Source organism: Phaethon aethereus (genome assembly GCF_964289735.1).
Source record: "Phaethon aethereus genome assembly, chromosome: 3".
NCBI lineage: Eukaryota > Metazoa > Chordata > Aves > Phaethontiformes > Phaethontidae > Phaethon > Phaethon aethereus.
In genome coordinates this window covers 19,877,515-19,903,779 of record NC_138576.1, presented here as the reverse complement: position 1 = coordinate 19,903,779, position 26,265 = coordinate 19,877,515, and positions in this window count along the sequence as shown.

Below are 26,265 nucleotides of genomic sequence, written 5' to 3'. Positions count from 1 at the left end.
TTGTTACAGACAGTTTAAGTGGACTTAAATAGTCTTCCAGAAAAAAAATTTTATACATTTTGAACTTGACTGACATCAAGTTACCTACTCCAAAATTTTCACCAACCACCAAAGTCCGCCAACATGGACTTCCCTGTGGCACTTAGAATATTTATACCTGGTTTATGCAAGTATGACTATTTTAGTTGTAAGCTGCCCCCACACCACATTTTTTTAATTATTAATGTGAAAATTTAGAGTTTTAATGTGGAGTTTGGAAAGGGGTAAAAAAAAAAGGCAAGGATTTGTCACAGAGGTTGTACAAAGAAGTGATTGTGCCCCTTTCTGGATGGGAGTGAAATCTCATCAACTTGAGAACGTGAACTCCTGGTACGCATGGAGATCTTGTTACAGCACTACTTCAGCTCTTAGCATTGCAGACCACCGGGAAGGGAGATACAACTCACTGTCCACTGGGCCATTTGAGTTCTCTGATGACTACAGGTGAGTCTATGCTTTCCCTGTGTGTGCATGTGTCTTTTTTTAAATACATGCACACTAGGAAGTAAATGGAGACTATGATATCCTTTTAGTTTTAAGAAGCATTAAGACAGGAAATATGAGAAACAATTATCTAGAATTAATTTCACACTGTGTTAAGCTTGATTTAAGAAAAGAAATCTGTGTTTAAAAAACACTGTGATTTCTATTTGAAAATTACTGGTAGTTCTCAATTAGTGATTATATTATCGCTGTGAATAGCGAAAATAATTTTGAGATAGAAAGGGTCAGAATGGTGGACTAGAATTTCCTCTGCCTACAAGTCACACTGCCGTGTTGTTTGCAGCATTTTTGTTTTATGCATTACTGTTCTAGCACCTTTTCCTATGTAAAATTGCACTTGATATATGGTAACACAGCAGGAAATTAATTCTTGAATAAACAAAAATAATTCAGAAGTATCTCAACTGAGGACAGTGAAACAATGTCATTGTTACTGAGCTGAGAATCAGGCAGAAAACATCTTCTCCAGAAAGGTGTAATTTATTAGCCTGATCTTTTGAATATTTATGGTACAAGTAAGATTATTCATATGCATTTGGTTTTAATCTTGCAGCTATGTTCATCTGAATGATATTAATTGTTTGTGTAGTAAGAGTAGTGAGGATAAAAATGTTAGATTCATAGTGAAATTAGGAAGCGTTACTGAAATCCTCTACTACAGACTGAATAAAAGTGAGATGCACAGCCAAAAACAAAGGGGAGAGAGAAATAGAATCAGGGAGAGATTTTAAGGGTTATATACTTTTAATATTTCTACTATTCTTTCCTCAATATACCTAGCAATTTTTACATTAAATGACACTTCGATGACAAACTCAACCAAATCTTTGTAAGTATTCACAAAAAAATTTCTAACCTTTGCTCAGTTCTCCAAAAGAAGAGCAAAGAAACAGTAAGAATACTTTGCTTTGCTGAACACACTATCTTCTCAATTTCATCAGCTTCAGAAAATTATATTAGATGTTATTTCTTTGCATACCACACAGCATTATGAGTGAAATTTGGTCTCCCTGCACCTAGAACTTTCAGTACATATATTTTCAGTCTGCAGATGACAAGCGCTATCGTACTGACTTGATGTGACCTTCTAAACTTCCTCAGGTGATTATATGAAACTTAGGTACTTATTTCAGGAGACATTTGCTGGATACCTAACGTGTCAGTAGGTACTAGATCTAAGGCGGACTGGACTGCTAACACTTACTACTCTGTTAGGATGTAGAAAGTGCAGATTATAACCCCCGGTCTGGGTGTTTCTTGATAAGTCATAAAGTCTGTGCCTGCAAAACTGTTTCTCCTCACAGGTTAGTGTTTGAATGGATTGACAAGGTAGCAGAATGAGTAGAGTCAAGTTTGGAAATGGCAGTTTTAGCTTTACGCTTGTCCCTTGCTATGTTTGACTCAATAATGAAAAGTTAAATCGGGAGTTTTACTTGAAAATCACAAATCAAACGTGGAAGTTAAGGAAGAAACTTTTATTATTGTATTCCTAATACACTACTATTGACTGAAACAACTGCTAACTCACACAAGAGAACTGGATTTTAGCCAACAGTTACCTGTACAAGTTTAAAGCTGCAAACTGGGACAACAGTCACAGTGTATAATATCATACAAGCCAAACATTTAAGTGCGAATAGAGTACATGTCCATATAATTATTGTGGCCATGTACTAGTGCATTTGCACTTACACAAACTAACATTTATAGTATATGACTACCTGGACTGCTAGATTATCTGTTTGTGTGCGCGTTTGCTTACCAGGGTGGCAGTGAATGTGGGTTTTCTACTTATTTACAAAACAAACAAGTGCGTTTCACTTACGCTCTGTACTGTCCTACCAGAAACTTGCAGATGGATGCTAAGCATTTTTATTTCAGTTTAAAAAGCACTCTTGAACTGTTTGGGAGTTCACCTGTGAAAGAGTTGGTTTTATCAGTGCAGGTGGATGTTTATAAGGACCTTATGCTACATTCAAATTGAAAGGTATTATGTTATCATGACTCTGGAAAAGAAAAGTTCTTGTACATACAATCCAGCATGAAGGCCTGCAACACTGTCTGACAGCAAAGCCCTCTGGCATTCAGAGCACAGAGCGCTCCATTGTCTCATATCCTGCAAGCAGCCCGCTGCGGGTGAAGGCTCAAGCAGCCTTTCATTTCATAAACGTTTTCTTTTTCCTTTTGCTCCTTCCTGCTGATACTTTTCTGACTTTCACCATGAAGGTTGTCTAATTAGGCATGGCATGGACAACTAAATATCACAATATAGTCAATGATGCTTTATTCATATGGCTTGAAATCCTCACATGATGTTTCACATTGTTCTCTTCCTCCACAAATCAATTGATTTTGGTGGCAATTTTACCCAATTAAGGACTAAAAAAATCCCGAATAAGAATGACAATATCTTGCCTTAGTTACCTCTCTGCCAAAAACGCTTTGATTGAATGACTTCTCAGTTTTGGCAGCACATGTATATTTGTTAAGACCCCTCTTTCATTCTCAGTAGCGTTGTGCATGCAGTATTGATTGAAAGGTGAGTGGGCATTGCTCTGTCAATAGGGATTTTTGTGGATGGTCACCTACTTATTCATAAAAAGCTATATTAGAAAGTAGAACGGCTAACACTGGATAGAAGGATAAACCCTGAAAGATGCAAGCAAAACAAATCATGTGGTTATTTCTTTGCCTGTCACTATTTTTTCAGAACTAGCAACATGGGAATTGGTGAGGTTTACAGTTACCTAAAAGTAAATCCTACATGAATTAGAGAGATACCACAAAGAAAGCAGCACCATCAAGGAGAAATGGCAAAGAATGACAATTATAAATGTCCTTGGCTAATGGCTAATGGCGAGATAAATGTCTTTTTTCCTTGCCTCATTCTGTGCATATTCTTTTCTTCTACAAGAAAACTGCTTGGCATGGCAGCCAAAGGGTACAGTGTGTTTTGCTTTTTGCAGCTGAAGGATCATTTTCATGACATATATCTTCACTTGGAAATCATATGAAAGTACTATTTGATATTTGATGAAGGTTAGGGATATGAATAGAAGAAAATCTGGCAAATCTGCTAAAACTTTGACAGTGAAGAGGGATCTTTGAACATTTAGTTGTTGCTTGCTTTCGTTACATACAGTCTCTGAAGATCTCTCTGAAGATCAGTATTTGAATATTACACTAACAGATTTATGAGATTTCATGCTGTATGCTGCTCCAGCTAGTTTACAGAAGCTGTGTTGCATTTATAGTAAAGCCTCTACTAACTTTTAAGACCAGACTTTTAAAGCATAGTAGGATTTTTTAAAATTCTTTCTTGGTTTAGATATCTTCCTTTGAAATACATAAGAAGCTGTCACCATGAAGGGTTTTCAATTGCTGATGCCTATCGTGATCCTCAGATTCTAAAAGCTACCTGAAAATCTGATACCTCAGGAATCTTATATGTGGCTGTCACTGGCATTGTTACTTTATATGTTCACAACCTGTGTCGGTAATAAGGTAGCTCATCGTTTGCCTTCTTTAGGACTAAAGGCTCCTTTATTGTACATAATTCATTTTATAACTAAAGAATTTATAACTAAAGAATATTTACTTTTAATAAACATAGAGAAATTGAGGACTCCATTAGCCAATAGGTGTATAGAGCTGGACCTGGAATATAACAAATCTATTATATTATTATTGTAAGTTTGGGGTTTTTTTCCTTTAGGTGGAAAAAATATAATAAGTTTTGTCAATCCTTTCTTCTTTTAAACCAAATAGGCATGAAAACACATGAAAAATAGCTGAGACTGTAATGAAACATGGTCTGATGGGAGGGGGATTGCATCATAGCTGTATAAATGTGTATGTGTGAGCAACTGGAAAATACAAAAGGGTCAGCGCTGTTTGAGATGCTGTGAAATAGATTAATATGGGGATATATCAAAGCAGTGGATGCAGAAAAGAGGAGAGTGGAAAGGAAAAAAGGACTACTAGAGCAAAAGCCTTCAAAATATGAAAAAACTGGAAAACAGTGCCTGAATGTTTTATGTTCACTCTGTTGTGTGTCTCTTTAATGGATGATATTTAATGGACAGATGGGGCTGTTGACCAAGGCCAAAATACTTACTATTTTCTTTCTAGTAAATAAAGTGCTTCATCTTTAGGCTTGGTTTTTATTCCAGTTATAATGAGGTTTCCTTTCAGTGATGCCAAGAAGTGCCTGATTTGCATGTGCAAATTCAAGATTAATATGAGTGAACTCTGTTAGATTTATTAATCTGTTGTTGCCTGTATAGAATATATTGCTTTTTTTTTCCTTCTAGGCTTTTGTGTTATATCCTTAGACAAATAAAGTACACAGGCTATTTTTGTCAGCTGTGATTATATGTTTTTGCATGATTATAAATCAAGTATTAAAAATAGTTTTATTTTAAGAGAATCCATAGACTTCCATGTTTTGCCCTTCTTTTTCTTTTTTCTTTTTCCTCCTGGGCTTAAAAAAAAGCAATGCAATTGTTTACGTTCCATGAATATGCAGTATTTTGAGACTCTGTCTCTCAAAATAGCTATTGAAATTGGAATCCTGTAGAATTTTATAATTGCTCTGGACCTCTGAGTCATCTGCAGAAATATTTTTAATGATCAATCGACCATAACACTCATAACTTTTATTTGAGGTCCCTCATCAACAAATTGATTCTATGCTTCCATATGGTTAAGGAAAATAGCCTTCCAGTTAGAAATTTTCTTTAAAAGGTGAAAGAAATAGGGAAACAAAGAGTGATTCCTATTTGTAAGGCTGATACCTACCCTAACAGTGCAATATGATTATTAAAAGTGAGCATTTGATTAATTTCCAGTGTACCCCTAGTACACATCATCACAGCTTCCATCTTAGAAAGGGAGGGATAAAACAATTTCTTCCCTTGCATGCAATTCCCTCTTAGCACAGGTTTAAAGGCTTATACAAAGAGGCAGGACAAAATTCATTAACTTGGCAGCCACACAGTTTTACCAAACGCTACTGATGCTGAAGCTGGAATACATGTATATATACTTAGAAACAAATTTCACATTTTAGTATTAGTGGCAGGTGAGCTGCATTGGTAATTCCATCCTTTGCAGCCTGTCTAAAATAACTATATGCAGCTGTTCATGCATGTAATTTGGCTACCTGATTCATTAACATTTAAACAGTCTGTTAGGCAATGACCATAAATTAGATGCCTTGCAGATCCTTGCCAAAAGCGTGTTTAACAGCCATTGATACACTAAAGCCTTGTCAAGTAAAAATACTTACATGCTCTGCAGCAACAAACATGTATGTTTTATGTTACTCCAGAGTATGTCTTTTTATGTATCACTGGGGCCTACCACATGGAAATATGGTGATTATATGGAAGGAGGGCAAACACAACTACACGTAATTATGTGTAAATTGTAGTGGGGTACATTGGGTTTGCGTGACAAGGTTTTGGTAGTGGGGGGCTGCAGGGGTGGCTTCTGAGAGAAGCTGCCAGAAGCTTCCCCCATGTCCGACAGAGCCAACGCCAGCCGGCTCCAAGAGGGACCCACCGCTGGCCAAGGCCGAGCCCATCAGCCACGGTGACAGCACCTCTGGGGAACGGAGTTAAGAAGGGGGAAAAACAGCAACGGCAACTGCAGCCGGAGAGAGGAGTGAGAACATGGGGGAGAACAGCCCTGCAGCCCCCAGCCCAGAGCAGCAGGAGGGGCAGGAGGGGCTCCAGGCGCCGGAGCAGAGGGTCCCCGGCAGCCCCTGGGGAAGCCCCCGGGGAGGCCGGCTGTGCCCCTGCGGCCATGGAGCTCCCCGGGGGAGCAGATCTGCACCCGCAGCCGGGGAGGGCCCCACGCCGGAGCAGGGGGATGCCCGAAGGAGGCCGTGACCCCGTGGGCAGCCCGCGCTGGGGCCGGCTGCTGGCAGGGCCTGTGGCCCCGTGGGGAGAGAGAGGAGCCCCGGCTGGAGCAGGGTTGCTGGCAGCACTTGTGACCCCGCGGGGCCCAGGCTGGAGCCGTCTGTCCCTGAAGGACGGCACCCGTGGGGGGACCCAGGCTGGAGCAGCTGGTGAAGAACTGCAGCCCGTGGGAAGGACCCACACTGGAGAAGTTGGTGGAGGACGGTCTCCCGTGGGAGGGACCCCAGGCTGGAGCAGGGCAGAGGGTGAGGAGTCCTCCCCCTGAGGAGGAAGGAGCGGCAGAGACCAGGTGTGATGAACTGACCACAACCCCCATTCCCCGTCCCCCTGCGCCGCTCGGGGGGAGGAGGGAGAGAAATCGGGAGTGACATTGAGTCCGGGAAGAAGGGAGGGGTGGGGGGAAGGTGTTTTTCAGATTTGGATTGATTTTTCATTCCCCTACTCTGATTTCATTGGCAATAAATTAAACTAATTTCCCCAAGATGAGTCTATTTTGCCCGTGACAGTAATCGGTGACTGATCTCTCCCTGTCCTTGTCTTGACCCACGAGCCTTTTGTTATATTTTGTTTCCGTTGTCCAGCTAAGGAGAGGAGTGATAGAGCAGCTTTGGTGGGCACCTGGTGTCCAGCCAGGGTCAACCCACCACATTGATCTACCTGTGTCTGGAAATGGCCAGTGATGTAGGGTCTAATCTAGAATACTTTTAGAACAATGGAAAGATTCCTATGTATCAAAGGAAAAGGACTCCACAACCCCTCCATGGAGAGCCGAAGGGAGTCCCACTCCCCTGAAACATGTTGTGAGCACAGTTACATTTCCATGACACAACGTAGTAGATTGCAAAGTAGCTGGGAAAATCTTGTCCTGTTTCATCCCCCAAGGGTTAATATCCTTATGTCTTAGAAGACAATTTAAGCTGTTCAGAATGCTGCATTATGGCAGTGGTGGGTAGATGTTACTCCAAAGCCCCTCATCTGTGGATGGTTCTCCCTACTGGCACAGCTCCTTCATGACTGTGCCTCTACCGTTGTGTAGTACTTCACACTTTGAATTCATCTTGGTTAGGACCATTTACAACACCTTCATCCTCCCCTAGTAAATATATTCATTTCTGGCAATGCACCCTAGCACCAGGCTGAAGGGTTTACAACTGTGCTTGTATATATTACAAAACCATGCATATATGCTACATACCCTGGGTATTAGTCCTGTGGCATGACAGCATGTAAAGGACTTTAAGGACAGAAAAATTTGATGGGATACTGGTTGAGGTATGGCAGAGGGAGTCAGACCTGGTATCAATATTGTGTGCTGTAAATGACCTTCAGATCAGCTACACGGAAAACCATACTGAGGTGCTTTCCGAGGAAGAGCTACTGGTTTTGCTTCAAACGAACCCAGGATTAATCCACTGTCTTTCCAACAGAGGTGATGAGGGGAATGGTCCAGGTCCATGGACCTCAGGCCAACTCAAATTTTGGCTCATGAAAAGAGTAATGTGAAGGTATTCACATTTTTTATGCCCATTGGGCTTTAATATGCATGTCACTTGATACAGTAACTACAGAAGCAACATTGGTTTAAAGGTAAAAATGGAGAAGAAGAATTTCAGGGAAACAAAAAATTCTGTCATTCCTGTGTAATACATATGACTATATTTTTTGTGGCTTGCAACCAACAGCAGAAACACTTTGCACTTATATCATTAAGTGCTACTACAGTTCCAGTTCTGGAAACTGTTTCCATGTGTTTCAGGAGCCTAATTATGGTAACTGAAAAGATAATTTTTTGTTACCATTCACTCAGTTGAATGTACCTTGCTTGGCCAATTGACATATTGTTATCTCACAGTAGGATTTTAATGTTTTTCTTTCAAAATGAACTTGTGAACTACTGGTAGGTGTAGTGTTTGGTGGGGGTTTTTTTACTACTGGAAGAGGCTCCCCACACAGTTTTCCGATAGCTGTGTTAGTCAAGCTGAAGCTCTGCTTTCTGAACAAGTGAATTAATTTTGCCTTTGGGGAGATGTTGTTGGTGCTGGTCATGTAATGCACTCCCATCTTGTGATGGCCACCCAGTGAACCAGTTATGGTTTTATATAAGTTATAGTTATATAAGTTTATAAGTTATCAGTTAAACCAGGATCCTAGGGCCATTTCAAGACAAAATTTTTTAACTATTCAGAGAGTGAACCTGAAAATGTGTGGTGGGAACCCACCTGACTGGCAGCTTAGTGCTCTGTCCCAATATCTCAATGTGCTGCTGGTTGTGTGGACAGACAGACTGACTATCCCAGGTGTTACATGTAAGGCCCTTGTATGGACTCAGGAAAGGTAGATCTGAAAGAAATACAGGCTCCTCACAACTCCCAGGAAATCAAACCAATTGATTTTACTGATACTCAGAACAATCTTTTTGGCAAACTCTTGAGAAAGTCTGGCTCTGTGGATTGGGGCTTGATTCAAATATGGTATTGAAACACCCAAATTAGGAGTTTACTATTGCCTTTAAAACAGAAATGGCAACTAGAATCTGGAAAAGTCCTCATCAATTTTTTATAACATCTTAGATGCCACAGATGTTTTAGACATGAAAAATCTAAAAGATATAATTTTTAAGAGCATAAGTGATTTTTATTTTCACAGTCTTGAGAATTTTTCCACAGTGCTTTAATTCTTTACTACTGCCGTGAATTTGTATAGCTCTGAACTTTTTTGAGACACTTCAAAATGTAAGAAATTAAATAACTTTTTCCATCACTCTGATGTTATTGGACATCTTTATTGTCTTGTACACTAAAACTGTAGATCGTTTCAGAAACAGCGGTAATATTTTTAGAGGAAATGTTCTGGAGAAACAGAAACATGTTTGCAATAACTTATTGTGACTTCCTCTTTGCTTTCTATTGCAATTACAATATTGATTAACTCTGTATGATTAGTCCATTTCTAAGTGAACATAACTTGTTTTGACTGGTTAAATCAGCAATCAGGAACTGTTTACTGATTACTTTAGTATTTTGTACTCATTAGAAATTAAACTATACAAAAATAATTTGATGCTTCTGTAGATGGAATGAATACGTGGGTGCTGTCTTCTCATTTTAAACTTCATCTTCCTTCAGTCGACTGATGTAGTTCAGTGAATTCTGGATTAGTCATCACATTTTGGTTTTGACTACTGACAAATACAACCCTTAAAAAGGTGAAACATTAGAAAATATCTTTGAGAGGCTCATACTAACTGATTTTATTTTTAGGTTTATTTTACATTAAATTTCAATACTTCATTTGTCATCACAGACATGATCTCTGTGACTTACAAAAATAGTCTTTTAATAGACACTGCACTGCCATGGAATAGAGATGTCTATCTATGAACATCTTTCATTTTCTAGCTATTTTGTATAGTATTTTAAAGTCTTTTAAACATCATTGTATTTTTTAGCATGAATGTATTTTATTTTAACCGTTGATATTTTTACAACTCTTCACATAAACTAGTGCGTTGCTAGTAATGTTTTAAAATCTGTGAAATTAAACATATTTATTGCAAGAATCATTCTGCCTAGACACAAACTAACATATTTCCAGTGAAATAAGTGAAATTTCGAAAAAATGTATCAAGAAAAATGTTTCATAATTTGCATTCAATAATGCTAATACAGACCCCTTTGTCATGAAATATTATCCAATTTCTAAAATTATTGCTCTTTAATGATGAAAAGCACATTTTCCAGTCAATACCTACGTCTGGGGAGAGGAAGGCATAGAATGTTTATTTATTACTCAATGTTCTTGTTAACTCTTAAAATATTGCATTTGTTGTATATATCATCATTATGTATAGAAATACACAATAATGCCCCCAATCTCTCATAAATAAAAATATTATTTAAGCTATTGAAAAATAAAAATCATATGAGAATAGAGTGTAGGTATCCACTGCATCTGAAGCCTGTTCTGTGGGAAGGTTTGGCTTTTTGCATCATTCAGCAAAACTTCCTAGTTCCTTAGAGACTTCCCAGCTCATTTGTTTACGATGCTGGCCCAGAAGGCCTGCCGCTGTCTTTCCTGGATTTTTTTGATTTTCCTGTGTTTACCAGTTGAGAAGCTATTGTGAGCTGACTAGAGAGATGGAGGCAAGACTTCCAAATGAATAACTGCAGCATTATCCTTGAAGCGTTCTTGCATACATGTTCTCTGACCTCACTGTGTTTATGGAAACTGTGAAGTCTCGTCACTGTGAACATATCTTGTGCCCTATAAGTATGCACCACACGAGCTACTAATAATGGGAAAGAGCAGTCCTTCTACACATCTCTCTCCTATCTTTCATGTTCAAGGAAACCTGGAAGTCTCTTCAGTCCATCTTCATTTAACCCCAGGTTTTGGGCCAATAGGAAAAGACATAGTAGTGCCTAATGACTAAGATTAGGACTCTGCTGTGGAAGGAGAACAGGAAGAAATAGCAGGTCCATGCCAGTAAGTGTGTATGTTTAAAGAAGTAGGATGGATAAAGCCTGGCAGCAGGGGGACACAGGTGAACTGATTTGCCTATTTGGCCAGTGGATCTTGGGACTCCTTGTCTAACACAGTACAAGTGTTTCAATAAATAAGATTTGCATGGACTGGAATTTAAAGTTTCTTTAGAAACTGTCACATCGTAACTTCTTCCTCATCATGACATTGGGACTGCATAGAACTTTCTGACTCATTCAGTACATTTAAGTTTATATTTCAATATAAGTTCATCAATGACTGCTTAGCTTGTCTCTATAACTCATGGGGCTTTCAAGTAGCCTTCCAGACTAGTCTGAGAAAAGCTGTATGGATTTTCAGTTGTTATGTTTTTTACTTAAACACCTCATTATATTTCTAGTTTCATATTTTAAAATGACTTGTTAATCAAAAGTTACTTGTAAAGTTGTTTTAGTTTTAAAGTGGGAATAATTTTTCACTGAAAAAAAAAAAAGAAAAAAGTGGATTCATACCTATGTCTGTAAATTAGCAAAATCAAGATGTAGTCAGCTCACACACTGAAATTTGGAAAGTTATTGGCTTTTTTCCTCCCCTCTCCCCTTTTTTTTTAGCCTCAGATCTTTTTCAAAGCTACAATAAATGGTTTTGCACAGTGGCTGAGTCTTAATTTATTCCATATGAATTATTTAACATACATTTATACAATATTGAAACATTTTATTTCAGGATATAACATTTATCATGGATTTTTTTTCAAGCAGAAGCATATAAGTCTCAAGATGAAGTTATTTGTTACAGAGTTTTTTCCATATTTAGCTTGATAAATCAGGCATTAGTGATTGGTTGTTACAGAAATAGAGGTTGAAGGGGCCCTACAATATCAGATAACTTTGAGTTCTCCCAAAGCCCATGGTGTTCAGAGGAATCCTTTGCAGAGTGTGAAAATAAGGTCAGTGTGCTAGCTATATTTGGCATTCACTACAGGAGAACCCATGTAGCATAGAACAGATGCTCTAAGCGAGAGTGACATTACATATCTGCAAAGGTAAGGTTTCTTTTTGCTTTTAGACATTTCTTGAGACATGAGAATTTATTGAAATGCATATTGTTTCAAATGTCTAGGAAGGGAGATCAGCTGGTACAATGGAAACAAGACAAATAGTGAAACAGATCAAAAATCGTGCAGGAATATCTTTAGGAGAAAAAAGGAAAATAAAGTCATGTTTTTTTATAACAAAAAAGGTGGAAACCAGGAATAGCCTGTATGCTCTATCCACGTAGCTCAAGGGAACTCAGGGAGATATGGGACTGAACTTGTCCCACACTGGTGAGCAAATCAAATCCTGGTGCATTTTCATCAACTGTCAGAAACAGACAGATATTCTTTGGGGCCAGGCAGGAAATTAGGCTATTAAGTTACAGCTTTTTCACAGAGCCCTTGTCATTCTATTCTCCTATCCTACAGTTGTTCTATCAAAGCAAGTCATTGTAACCATTTATCTTTCCAAACTTAAAATACTTTTTCCAGAACTAATTTTTTCCCTCAGTACTTGAAGTCTTTGTACTCTGTGTCTTGTTTCTCTGATCTTGTATGGATCTAAGATTAATTTGCACTAGCAAGGAGTTCAACAACAAAATCAATTTCAATTGGGTCAGGTGAGGTCACTCCCAGCCCAGAAGTATGAGGAGAGAAATAGATTATCATCATTCTGGGAACATTACTACTTCAGTATGGAGGGGAAAAAAAAAATGGTCTGTTAAAGACCTTTACAATAATTTTCATAACATTGGAAACAATGAATTTTGATGTTACTTTCTTCAACATTGATATAGCAATCTATATATGAATAATTTGTGCTACAAAAAGCTTTTGTACCCCTTAAGAAGAATGGAATAGAATTTGTTAACTGACTGATAACATTTCACTAAAAATGTGGCACTGTCAAACTGATACAGCAATACTTTTGATAGATCTTTTTATATCCTTGGCACGTAGCAGGTGTAAACTAGACAACAATATTCCCTCTGTTAGGTATTCCATATACCGTATCACAAAATGGCAGTTATACCAGGAATTTAAGTTACACCTTTAAAGAAAAGATTTTAGATTAAAAAAAATATTTAAATGTTTAAAATTTAATTTACAAGGAAAGAAAACCTGTCCTATCTACAGAATCTGTTATTTAGTGTCTGTCATCTCATAGCTTTGAAGGACGAAAAAAACCAGAAGCAGCATCAGCTTAAAGTGGTTAATAAACCATTAGTATTTAATGAGAACTGAATTTTAATGATTTCTTCCATCAGATACAGAATACTACTTAAGAAAATGCTTTGGGTTTATCTGCAGCATGAGTGTGCCTGTTTGCTCATACAGAATCAGATTTTCAGGTGAATTAGAACTGTTTCTTTAGCTTCAGGACAGCTGTGCAAACCTGTGCTAGCTGAAGAATTGGCCCACACAGTCTAAGAGGAAGGTAAAGCTGCTTCGCTGAATTTGCTCGGCCATGTCCTTCTTTCTTATTTGTGCACCTTAAATTTTTATGTAATCTGAGCTGAAGAGTGACATGTATGATCTTAGTTTTTTTAAGATAAAATCTATATTCTGCTGTCTATGAAATAATATTCTTTGGAGTTAAAGGTTTCATATGTTTAGGTTGAATAGAAAACAGGAATTGGAAGTATTTTAAGAAGATTCCTGTATGGAAATAGAGTTTAAAAAAAAAAAAAAGAAAAGAAAACTATTGGAATAATTTCGTTTGTGGTGTAGCAGCCCTGCCTTCAGGTGTTGACCTTAATCAGTTTCATTATATGCAAAAAGATTCAGATTTTCTGGGTCAAATTCTCCCCAAGTGTATTTTCATTGAAATCTGTGGAGTAACACCAGCAATGAATCTGGCCTAATGATCTCACATTTCCTCTATTTCCTCTTTCTGTGATGAAAACATGCAAAATGAAAGAATCCTACTAATCATTCTTTAGAGAAAAAGATACTATACATATATTTCTTTATAAAAGTTTGAAATAAATCCTCCGTCCATATAGGCACAATTTTGCTCTTTGTGTAAGTAGGGGTTTAGATGATCAACTACTTGAACATCATTGGAAAAAACTAATCTGAAAAAGCCTATAGTCAACATTTATTTTATTGCAAAAAATAAAATCCTTTCTTCCCTCGGTCAGGGCCAGACTTTTTAACAAGTGTTAAACAAGCTCTTGACTGTGTACTGGTGATAGACCAAGTTTCTTATTACCTTGAATTTACCTTCATTGCCATGTATTCAATGTTTAGCCACATACTTCCCTTTCAAAATATCACTGATTACTACTCAAACTATTGCATTGCACAGAGCATTGAAAATATATCCCTAAATGCTTTGGTATTTGGCAGTATTACATTTTAGGTTTTACACTTACATAAGGCTTTTAAATTTTCAAAGAGCTGAGTGAATACTCCCTGATTATTTTCTCATAGTTCTGTGAACAGTAGTTCAGGATTAATCTCTCAGTATTACAGCTGAAAAAATGGGTGCAAGGAGTATAAAGGCTGGATCTGTACACATAGTTGCCAAATAGCCCTTTCAGGCCAAAACTGTTATTCCAATGGTTCATAATACAAGATATTCCTAAGTTTCCGCTGTAAAATTATGTAGGTCCTTAAAGTAAAAAAAATTAAGCCCACCTACTCTGGTGGGTCGGTGTGAATGCCTTGTAAGCATATAAAAGTGAGACAAGTGTCCAGCACTACTTCCAGAGAACCCTTCTCCAGTCTATAGCCAGCTGTAACCTAAGGGCTTCCTGAGAAAGCTTTTAATAGCCCCTTATGAGGGCTCTTATAAAATGTAATTTTATAAAATTTATGTATTTTTATGAAATTTAAAATTTTGTATTTTTATATTATTTTGTAATTTAGAATGCAAAATAATTTAAATTTTATATATTTTATATAATTTATATAAAATATAATTGCAATTTTAGGCTACTTAGTAAGAAACTCACTCATTGGACATTGCACAAAAGTATTTGTATAAAATCTAGATTAATTGGCATCTTGAATTGTGCCATTCTTCCTTCAGGGGTTAATCCAAAGGCCAGTTGATGTTAGTTAGCTTTGGCTCAGATGCAGGAGAGGTCATTGCAGCTCCCGTTATAGTTAACAAAAAGGATCCTCAGATTTTATTAGCTGTTAGATCACATCTACAAAGAAGGTCATATAACAAGCTTCTGGGGTAGGACACTGCTGGCAGAGGAGGTACTAAGGGTTTTTTGTGAGAAAATAAAGGATTTTTTAGAGGACTACTTAAAGCTGAAAGCTAGTGTTCAGTCTAGGTTCATATTAATCATCTGCAAGTAATCAAACTGGAGTCTGAGGAGCATAAAGACAGGAATGTAAAATGAAATTTCTGAATAGGTCAGGGGGTGGTTACAATAATCATGACTATTTGAGTGACTGTTACACTAGTGTCCCTGCTTTCACAGCAGAGATCTGTGTTAGGGACAACTCAGTGAGATCTTTGGGTCTCACTTGGCTTTATGCAGCTGGAATACAAGTGGGTTAAATGAAGCTGTTCTTTATTTACAATGGTGATCACAGATCAGCTTGGCCTTGTATTTTCCAGTGAGGCATGAAACTGTAGACTTGATTATTTGTGAGCAAAGTACGACTTGGATGAATAAGCATGCTTACTGATGGTCTGGCTAAAATGGCTAAGCACAGATGAGATAAATTCCATCCTGCTCGCTTAATTCTTGCTGTTTCAATTAGAAGTGTTGTTTTTCTCACTGTCTCAGCCCATTCTATTACTTTTCCTATTTGTACCACACTACATCGCTAAGCAGCCTACACAGCTATCAGTTTCTCTACTTGAAATGAGAACACTACAAAACATGACAGAGGTGACTTCTTAATATTAAGTTGATAAGATATATAAAGCTCTTTTGCATTAAATGGACTGTAGAGTTGTTAATAATATCTGTAAATTTTTCAAGGTATAAGGTCTACTACAAAACTTGAATAAACAAATCTCTATTATAAACTCTAGATAATATTCATGAATTAACATGTTTCCACATAGTGAAGAAATTTATGTTTCCTTTGGAATACACTGGGAAAATGACATCTGTTTCTTTGGGACTAAATTTCTTAACCCAATCCACCAATTACCATTCGCATAAGAAATAATCCATTTATATTTTTATTACAAGCTTCCTGCTCCCCAGCAGGCATTTGTATTGTCAGAGTATTACTTTACCTTCAGAGTATGGCTTTATAAACTGATGACAAAAACTCACAAAAGGGTAATGGAAAGACACATATAGGGGAATGATATGGTAAAGGGGAACACATCCTGGGGGAAATACATTTTGGGGATAGTTTTACTAAAGTTTGACCCCAGGCAGAGCAATAACATAGACAGATTAATCTACGTACAAGTAATCAAATCTATCTGCAATACTGTATATTTAAGAAGAATTACAAATTTGTGCATGTTTTGGTGATGGGAATTGATATCTATCCAGTTGTTGAATTTGAATTCATAGTTTGTTTTTTCAGGTTTAGTGTTTTGTGCTTATTTAACATGCACCATTTATAGTATTTCTTGCTTTATCTTCTATTTATTCTGCATTTTACTTTTCAATTTAATTGACAAATTATTACAATTTTTTTAATTGATGCCTAATTTTTTTACCCACTCAAGCTGCTTTTACTTTAGTCTAACCCCACTGAATTCTATGATCATGCATTAAAAAAACTAATGTAATAGATCTCTTGTTGCCATTGCTCTAGGCCTTGGCTTCATCTCATTTAACTTTAGTGATCTTTAGTAATCTTATAAAGACACCAATGTTAGAATTTCCATTAACTATTCTAGAATCCATAGAAAGAGAAAGATGCATCCTAGAGAATGCTAAACTCATTGACTGGGTGATTCGAGTGGAATTTATGTATTTATAAAGAGAATGAGAATGGAGAAAAAAAGGGACATATTCTGGCTATGAATGATACAAAGTAAGAAGCTGAGGGAAAATTAGATACACATGCACAAAAATGATAAACTGTAATTTCAAAAAGTTAGGTAAAAAATATAGGTTTTCAGTTAAATGTATTAGTATTTTAAGGCCATGTGTTTTCAAAACTTTGCTTGCTGGAGAGACCATGAGCAAGAAGCTGCCATAAGTTTAATGTTTGGGTTGCTACTACTTTGGAGTGTCTGAAATGTCAGCTTCATTTCATATATAGTTGATAATGAACACTTTTCCATACACATGACAATTGCTGCAATGAAATTATTGCAAAATTGCTAAAATGTATGCAAAAATAATTATTAGAGAGATGAATAGCAATGAGCTTTTAATGTACTTTCTCATTTTTTATCTTATTGCAACTATACATGATGAAAAATAGTAATGAGATCAGTAATGTTAAACTAAATACTGTTTAACCTAAATGTTATGATATATGGGCACAAAATGCTAAATTTAGTTTCATTATAGATGTAGAAATCATTTGGATGTAATCAAAGTATTGCTATATGTTTTTTTGTCTATGTTCTTTAAATAAATAATTTTGAAGGCCAATTTGGACCTGTGCACACAGGGGTGTTTCTGTCCCTTCACATGTTGTGCTTTCTCAAGTTGGACTCAGACAGTTGGCTTCTGATGATGCAAATGTCAATTCTTATCATTGATATTTAGTAACATTTTGTTTGCTGAGGTCTGACTCCAATCTCCTGACTACCTTATGAATTCACCTCCAACTCATCTCTTTTGTGTCTCACCAATGGACTTTGAATGACCTTCTTATGATTCTTACCCTTGCAAAGCTCTTGGCAGCCATGTCCTATGCTAATTTCCATCAACTTCCATTTCAACTTTTTTCTATTATCAGCGTCCATAACTGTTCTTCTCAGCTGATACATGAAATCTCAGTGCAGCCAATGACATTTGGTATACTATAGAATTTTAGAGAAAACCCCAGAGATCAAATCATTGTGATAGGCTGAATAAAGCATTTTGAAGACAATAATTGTTTAGCTGGAACCAGTCAAAGTGCCTGAAGACTTTGAATTGGGGATGTTGTTTATAGTTTAACTAATTTAAATTTGTTATTTTTCTGTTCAAGTTACTGATGCTGAGAGATTATTATTGTGCACTACTACCTTATTTTAACATTGAAAATTTAGATCCTTTCATCTTTGCATGTTGCTAATGGAAAATACTTTTCTTGTAGATATAAAATCAATGCAAAAGGACAAAGTAAAATTTTTTTGGTCTCATGCTTGATTGCTTTCTAGAATAATTTTCTTTTTTTATGAAGCATATAAAGAATGAGCGTATACACTTATTTACATGTTTTTACCCTTCTAAAACTACTCAAATAAACAGTTTAAAACATAATAATTATTATCTAGGTTTTATAATCTTTGTTTCTCTTTCACAGTTTCCCCTGGTTTGGCACATATAGCTAAACAAGCTGTTTAACTTCAGTATATTTTGGATATTTGCGACTTCTGTTTTCCTTTTCTAAATCTTTCAGAAAAATTCATTTTTTTATAACTTTAATCAGAGATGAAAATTGTCCTTTCACTGACTCTTGAACCTTAAATGGTGACTTATATTCAGAAAAAAAAAATCAAAACCTGACTCTGGACCTAGCTTGCTCTAGTTGGTACCTTAAACAAGCTTAATGTTTGGCTTAAGGCAAATCTGATATTCATGTTGTTTTCTTGACTTTCCTGGCTAGCTTGTCCAGTCCTGCCAAAAACATGTCTCTTCACTGTTGCCATTGCTGGATGCCATGTGGGTGTATTCAGTTTTCTCTCCCTCTCATTTAATGAAAAACTTCAGGGTCTGGGCCAGTTCCCACCAAAGATACAGCTAATTGTGAAATAACAAAAGCAAAGTAAGAACTTACACAGACCAGCAGCCCCTTCCCAACACTGTCACACATAAAGCAGATGATATATAAGATACAAACCCAGTGCTCTTAAATGTTTGACAAATGCCTGGTACAAATCTTCCTAGAATTTCAAAGGACTCTTGTGTGATTGAGCTCTGAAAACCAGATTACTGGAAAGGGAGTCCAGAATCTTATTTTCCACTAGAAATTAACCCAGTACAACTTTCTGGCACTTCAGGAACTAAGGATTTCTTTGCAAAGTTAGAATCACAGAATCATAGAATCATTAAGGTTGGAAAAGAACTTTAAGATCATCAAGTCCAACGATCAACGCAACACCACCAAGCCCCCTAAACCATGCCCCGAAGTAAAACATCCACACATTTTTTTAACACTTCTAGTGATGGTCACTCCACCACCTCCCGGGGCAGCCTGTTCCAATGTTTGACCACTCAGTGAAGAAATTTTTCCTCAGATCTAGTCTAAACCTCACTTGGAGCAACATGAGGCCATTTCCTCTCATCCTATTGCTTTTTACTTCGTAGAAGAAACCAACACCCACCTTGCCACAACCCCCTTTCAGGGAGTTGTAGAGAGCAATAAGGTCTCCCCTCAACCTCCTCTTCTCCAGACTAAACCCCAGTTCCCTCAGCCGCTCCTCAGAAGACTTGTGCTCCAGACTCCTCACCAGCTTCATTGCCCTTCTCTGGACACGCTCCAGCACCTCAACGCACTTCTTGTAGTGAGGTGTCCAAAACTGAACACAGGATTCGAGGTGCAACCTCACCAGTGCTGAGTACAGGGGCATGATCCCTGCCCTGCTCCTGCTGGCCACACTATTGCTGATACAGGCCAGGACGCTGTTGGCCTTCTTGGCCACCTGGGCACACTGCCAGCTCATGTTCCGCCGGCTGTCAACCAGCACCCCCAGGTCCTTTTCTGCCGGGCAACTCTCCAGCCACTCCTCCCCAAGCCTGTAGCGTTGCATGGGGTTGTTGTGGCCGAAGTGCAGGACCCTGCACTTGGCCTTGTTAAACCTCATACAGTTGATCTCAGGTCATCGATCCAGCCTGTCCAGATCCCTCTGCAGAGCCCTCCTACCTTCCAGCAGATCAACACTCCCACCCAACTTGGTGTCATCTGCAAACTTACTGAGGGAGCACTCGATCCCCTCATCCAGATCATCTATAAAGATATTGAATAAGACCGGCCTCAGAACCGAGCCCTGGGGAACACCACTTGTGACCGGCCGCCAGCTGGATTTAATGCCATTCACCACAACTCTCTGGGCTTGGCCATCCAGACAGTTCTTCATGCAGCGAAGAGTAAACCTGTCTAGGCCACAAGCTGCCAGTTTCTCCAGGAGAATGCTGTGGGACATGCTGTCAAAGGCTTTACTGAAGTCCAGATAGACAATGTCCACAGCCCTCCCCTCATCCACTAGGTGGGTCACTTGGTCATAGAAGCAGACCAGGTTGGTCAAGCAGGACCTGCCTTTCATGAACCTGTGCTGGCTGGGCTAGATCCCTTGGTTGTCCTGTACATGCCCTGTGAGTGTTCTCAAGATGAACTGCTCCATGATCTTCCCCAGTATGGAGGTCAGGCTGACAGGATCCTCCTTCCAGCCTTTCTTGTAGATGGGTGTCACATCAGCAAGCCTCCAGTCATCTGGGACCTCCCCTGTTAACCAGGACTGCTGATAAATGATGGACAGTGGCTTGGAAAGCTCCTCCAGCAGCTCCCTCAGTACTCTTGGGTGGATTCCATCAGGTCCCATAGACTTGTGGGTGTTCAGGTGGTGTAACAGGTCCTTAACTGTTTCCTCTTGGATTATGAGGCATTTATTGTGCTCTCCATCCCTGTCTTCCAGCTCAGGGGGCTGAATACCCTGAGGATGCTTGGTCTTGCTATTAAAGACTGAAGGCAAAGAAGGCATTAAGTACCTCAGCCTTCTCCTTATCCTTGGTGCCTATGTTCCCCCCCACATCCGATAAAGGATGGAGATTTTCCTTGGCTCTCTTTTTGTTGTTAATATATTTGTAAAATTTTTTTGTTGCTAATATATTTGTAAAAGCATTTTTTTGTTAACCTTTATGACCGTACCCAGACTGAGTTCTAGCTGGGTTTTTGCTTTTCTAATTTTGTCTCTGCTTGACCTGATGAGATCCTTGTACTCTTCGTGAGTTTCCTGCCCCTTCTTCCAGAGGTGATAAACTCTCTTCTTTTCCCTGAGTCCCAGCAAAATCTCCCTGTTCAGCCAGGCCAGTCATCTTCCCCGCCAGCTTGTCACGCAGCACATGGGGACCGCCTGCTCCTGCGTCTTTAAAATTTCTTTCTTGAAGACTGTCCAGCCTTCCTGGACCCCTTTGTCCTTCAGGACTGTCTCCCAAGGGACTCTCTCAACCAGTAACCTGAACAGGCCGACATCTACCCTCCGGAAGTCCATGATAGCAGTTTTGCTGACCCTCCTCTTTACTTCACCAAGATAGCGAATTCTGTCATTTCATGGTCATGAAGCCCAAGACAGCCTCTGACCACCATTTCCCCCACCAGTCCTTCTCTGATCGTAAACAGCAGGTCAAGTGAGGTACCTCCCCTGGTGGGCTCACTTGCCAGCTGTGTCAGGAAGTTAACTTCCACACACTCCAGGAACCTCCTAGACTGTTTCCTATCTGCCGTGTTATACTTCCAGCAGATGTCCAGTAATCTGAAGTCCCCTACAAGAACAAGGGCTAGCGATTGCGAGACTTCTGCCAGTCACTTGTAGAATGCTTCATCTGCCTGTTCATCCTGGTTGGGTGGTCTATAACAGACACCCTCCAGGATATCTGCCTTGTTTGCTTGCCCGTTCATCCTTACCCATAAGTACTTGACTTTGTCATCACAATTGTTGATGTGATGACAATCAAAACACTCCCTAACATATGGAGCCACCCCATTGCCTCTCCTTCCTTGCCTATCTCTTCTGAAGAGCTTATAACCATCCATTGCAGCACTCCAGTCATGAGAGTCATCCCACCATGTTTCTGTCACGGTGACTAAGTCATAGCTGTCCTGATGCACAATGGCTTCCAGCTCCTCCTGTTTCCTGCCCATGCTGTGTGCACTGGTGTAGATAAATAATGGTTTCATGCCCTCTTGAACTCTCTCTTCAAAGTTCTTTTCAACTTTCCCTTACAGTACTTGTTGGCTATCAGTCTCGTGCCTTAGCCTTAGATGGAGTTTACCACCTGCATTGGGCTGCATTCCAAAGCAACTCAACTCTGAGAAGTTGTGTGGTTCCTTCCTTCCACCTTGCTTTTATTTAGTGAGGGGCACTGAAATGGAAGGAAAGGGGGCAAATTACGGTTTGCTATTGCCATCCTAGGCAGAGTGGGTGTTTCTGTAGCCTTATTTCTCCGTTAATCTTTGACTTTGAGATATTTATACTTACTTGATCTTCAGCAATCTGTCCCTGTATGTTACTGGGGAGCATTGGTAAACAGAAGTTAGTACCATCGGACCCAAAACTGCTACAAAATACACTGATCAGCCAACTTAAACTTCAGTATTCTGGGCATACCGACTTCACTCTAAACATACTCAGGGACCTACATTTAGTGTTAATATGGTTACATTTACACAGTATATCACTAAATAGTTCATTCTGTTTTTCCTACTGGAGACCTGAACTGAGACAGGCCCTTATCACAGTCACATGAATGACTAAAAACAATTAAGAACTTGTGCTGCTACTCTGCCAAGGAGGAGAAGAAAAAGACTGTTAATGTGGCAGAACCTGGGTGCCTAGCTAAACATGCCTCCTCAATATCCACCTTTCTTTGCTACCTAAGGACTTTTACCTCATATGCTTTTGACTAAGGCCTCATTTCTAGTGCTGTGGGGATATTTACTTGTCAAAATCTATCTGTGTCCAGAATTTGTTAACAGTAAAACAGTATTTTTTCTTCCTCTTAAACATTCAAACTCTTATGTAGCCAAGTTCAGCTGTGTATATGAATTCACCATTTTCATAAACAGGAAAATGTTAAAACGGTAATCTGCAAGAAAAAGACTGGAGCTTGTTCAGTGCTACAGAGTTCAACTGAGGGCCAATAATCCAATACATGCACATTGGGGGAGGGAGAGGGGAGGTTAAGGAGGAAGAAACCTATCTTTCCCTGGAAAAGAAATAAAAATAGCACCAAACTTTATCATTTTCAGATTGTAACTAACAACAGGGAGACGTGATCCAAATAACAAATGAATGACTGCATACACTGGTGCAAGATAAAGACCACAGATAGGAATTTGATTAAGTATTGTTATCAGTCACCGTACAGAGAATGGCTGCCAGCCAGCAGAGCGTTGACTTTTCTGTCCATCTTTGCCTCTGGCTGACTGCTTACGCAGATTGTCATAAAGGTAACCTGGACATAGGAGAGCATGTCGGATAGCAGTCATCATTTTCTTCACACAGGGTCTCCTTAAATATTACTCTCATTGTTGCAGAGAGAAAATTAAGCTGGCAGCTTAAACTGTGCTGCTTTTTTGTTGTTTGATATTCTTAGATTTTTTATTATTTCCATTCCTCCTTCTAAAAGTTGAGATTTACAGCCTTTGTAAACTTCTCCATATCTACCGTGTGACCTTTCTGCCACCTAAAAGGAAAAACCCTGATGTTGGAGTGAGAAAACAGAGATACTTCTCCACCATCTTTGACCTTTTATGATTTGACTTTTTATCTAAATTTGGATTGTGGACTGCAATTTGGATTATAGATAGAATTTTGAGTTATGATGCACTCTTTTTTTCTGATGCAGGTGAAATGGGAAGGGGTAAAAAGTGTTGGTGAATACATGGATCCATGTTTCCTCCACTTGCCAATGCATATATCTGTACACACTGTAAAGGAGAAACATATACAAATAACAAGGACAGAAGCAATTTGTATTCGTCCTGGAAAAAGGGGAAAGAGTAGCCTAGGCTTTGTTTTGGGGATAGTAATACTAGTCAGGTCTTGCACTTCATTTGGATTTATCCTGCCATCAGAATATTTACAGGATATTTAGAGCAATGTCTGTGATCAAAGATAGCACAAATTCCTATCAATTTGACATAAGAAAACTGGAAACAGTGAGAACAAACTGGAAATAGTGAAAACAAACATTGTGTAGACATTTGCTCAGAATATGGCCAGCTCCAGGAATTTTTGTCCGCTGTCCATCTTGTCACAAAACATCCTATGAACAGCTATTGGGCAGTGTTGAAAATGAGCGTTCTAAACCGAAGTAATGTCTTCACCAACCTAACAATGATGCTTCACCTTTGACAAAAGATGCTTCCGCTTGCCTACTTAATAGAAATCAGATGGAATGTAGGCAGCTGTAAAAGGAATCTATTAAATTAACATAACTGAAATGCAATACTGAAGCAATGTGTCTGATGTATTTATTTCACCAAACTTCTACTTGTACAGCTAAATATGTGTTGTGCTACCATCAGTTCTTCTTGAGCTATTCAAATTAAAAGGGTTTTCTTAAATTTGGCCATGTACACTTGAAAACAAAAAATGGGTGAGCCAGTTTGAATCCATTTCCTAGCCTAGTTCTAGGTCATTCAATTGCACCTTTGTTCATAGTAGTTGGAAATATGAAAAGCAAGAAGACGTAGATGACTTGATTATTTTAGTTGGATGCAGGTTCTGTGAGAGAGGTTTAGGTTTGTCTGTGTTTGGCTGTTGCCTGTTCACTGCACCTCATAGTGTTCCCTGCTCTGCTGTGATCTTTCTCTCTGCCTTTCCTGCCCTGTATTTCCCAATAGTTGATGACAAGAATCCTTCCGAATAAAATGAAATGTGTTTATAGTAACTCCATATATAGTTAGATCATGCCTGCCAAAAATGCATCAAAGCTTCTAACTCCAAAACTGAGTAAATCTTCACAATGCTTTACAGATGTGCTCTGAGGAACAAATGCTTAACTTTACTATGCATGAAAACTGCAATCTTCTAATATATAAAGAGTGACAACTTCTCCAGAAAGTATCTCAGCAGGAGATGAGGTTCTGCAAACACTCTCTCACCCAAACAAATGCTTCACGACTCTGCTAGAAGTTGGCATAAAGCTAATGACTGATAATAAAAGAAATTGATCTCAACTAAACAAGCCAAGCAAGGTCTAATGTTAGCTTCTGTCACACACAATAACTGAAGACCTCATTTTAATTCGAGACAAAATATGTTGTGTTTAAGCTGTGATTGCCTACCTTATGTCTGGAGCAATTTTGCAAAGCAGACACTAACTAACTTAGAAGTTGTTACCTCCACGGGTACAGCAGTAAACTGCAAATTTATCCATTACATAATGGATACTTACCCAGTCTTTGAGACACAGTTAATAAACTAATCTCTGATTTTTTTCCTGAATATACTCATTTAAATATGAGCAATAAAACAGGTGGAAAATTGTCAAATAAGAACATTTTCCAATGAAGTGAACCACAGTCAACATGTTTACACATACATATGGATTGAAATGTTTTTATAGCTTTCATAACACCTTAGGATTGACCTGGTAAAGCACTAAACTTTTCAAACTTTCTTTCAGTCCCTGGAAAATATGATATTCTCTTAGACGAATACGACCTTTATCATCATCCTGGTCCTAAAAATGCACTTCCATTCTTAATTTATGGTACTCAAAGTTGTATGATTTGTCCTAAATAGTGCGTCTGAGATAGATAGACAGCCATAGGAAAACTGTGGCTGGAAGAGAATCTTCTCAGGAGATCCCTAGACTAGCCCTCTTTGTTCAAAGCAGAGCAGCTAGGAAGTCACACCAGGCTAGATAGTCAGCTCACAGAAACGTAAAGAAAAAGGTAGCTATGATGGCTTTGTAGGGTCTTCTAGAATAGAGCAAGAATCAGAACCACAACTACTGTTTTAAGTTCAGACTTTATAGAAAATAGAATTTCGTTTGGACTGTGAACTGTGGTCCTCTTCCAGATGCCCCTGCTTATGCCAATTAACACCTTACGTAAAAGTGCCCTATTTCAGGCACTAGGGGAAGTTTCTGAGCAAGATACTGTTCATTTTCAGAAATAAAATCCTGTGTTGTCTACATGTTATGTACTATTGCTGTATTTTCTGCAATATTGATATATTGACAGATACCAGCATGGATTTCATCACTGAAAAAGCACAATGGAAGGAAATTCAGAAATCAGTGAGTCATAAAATGAATGCGGCTCTACAATTTTTATTTTCTTTTTGTTTCAGCCTAATGGGCACCAGTTTTCTTTAAGTGGGTTTATCACTTCTGTCACAACACTTGTGACAGTTGTAGTATTCTCAGAGAAACTGCTTTCATGTAATGGTTGAAAGTTGTTCTTTTCCTTCACGTAAGACCTAATCACCAGCTTCTGGCACACAAGTTCTCC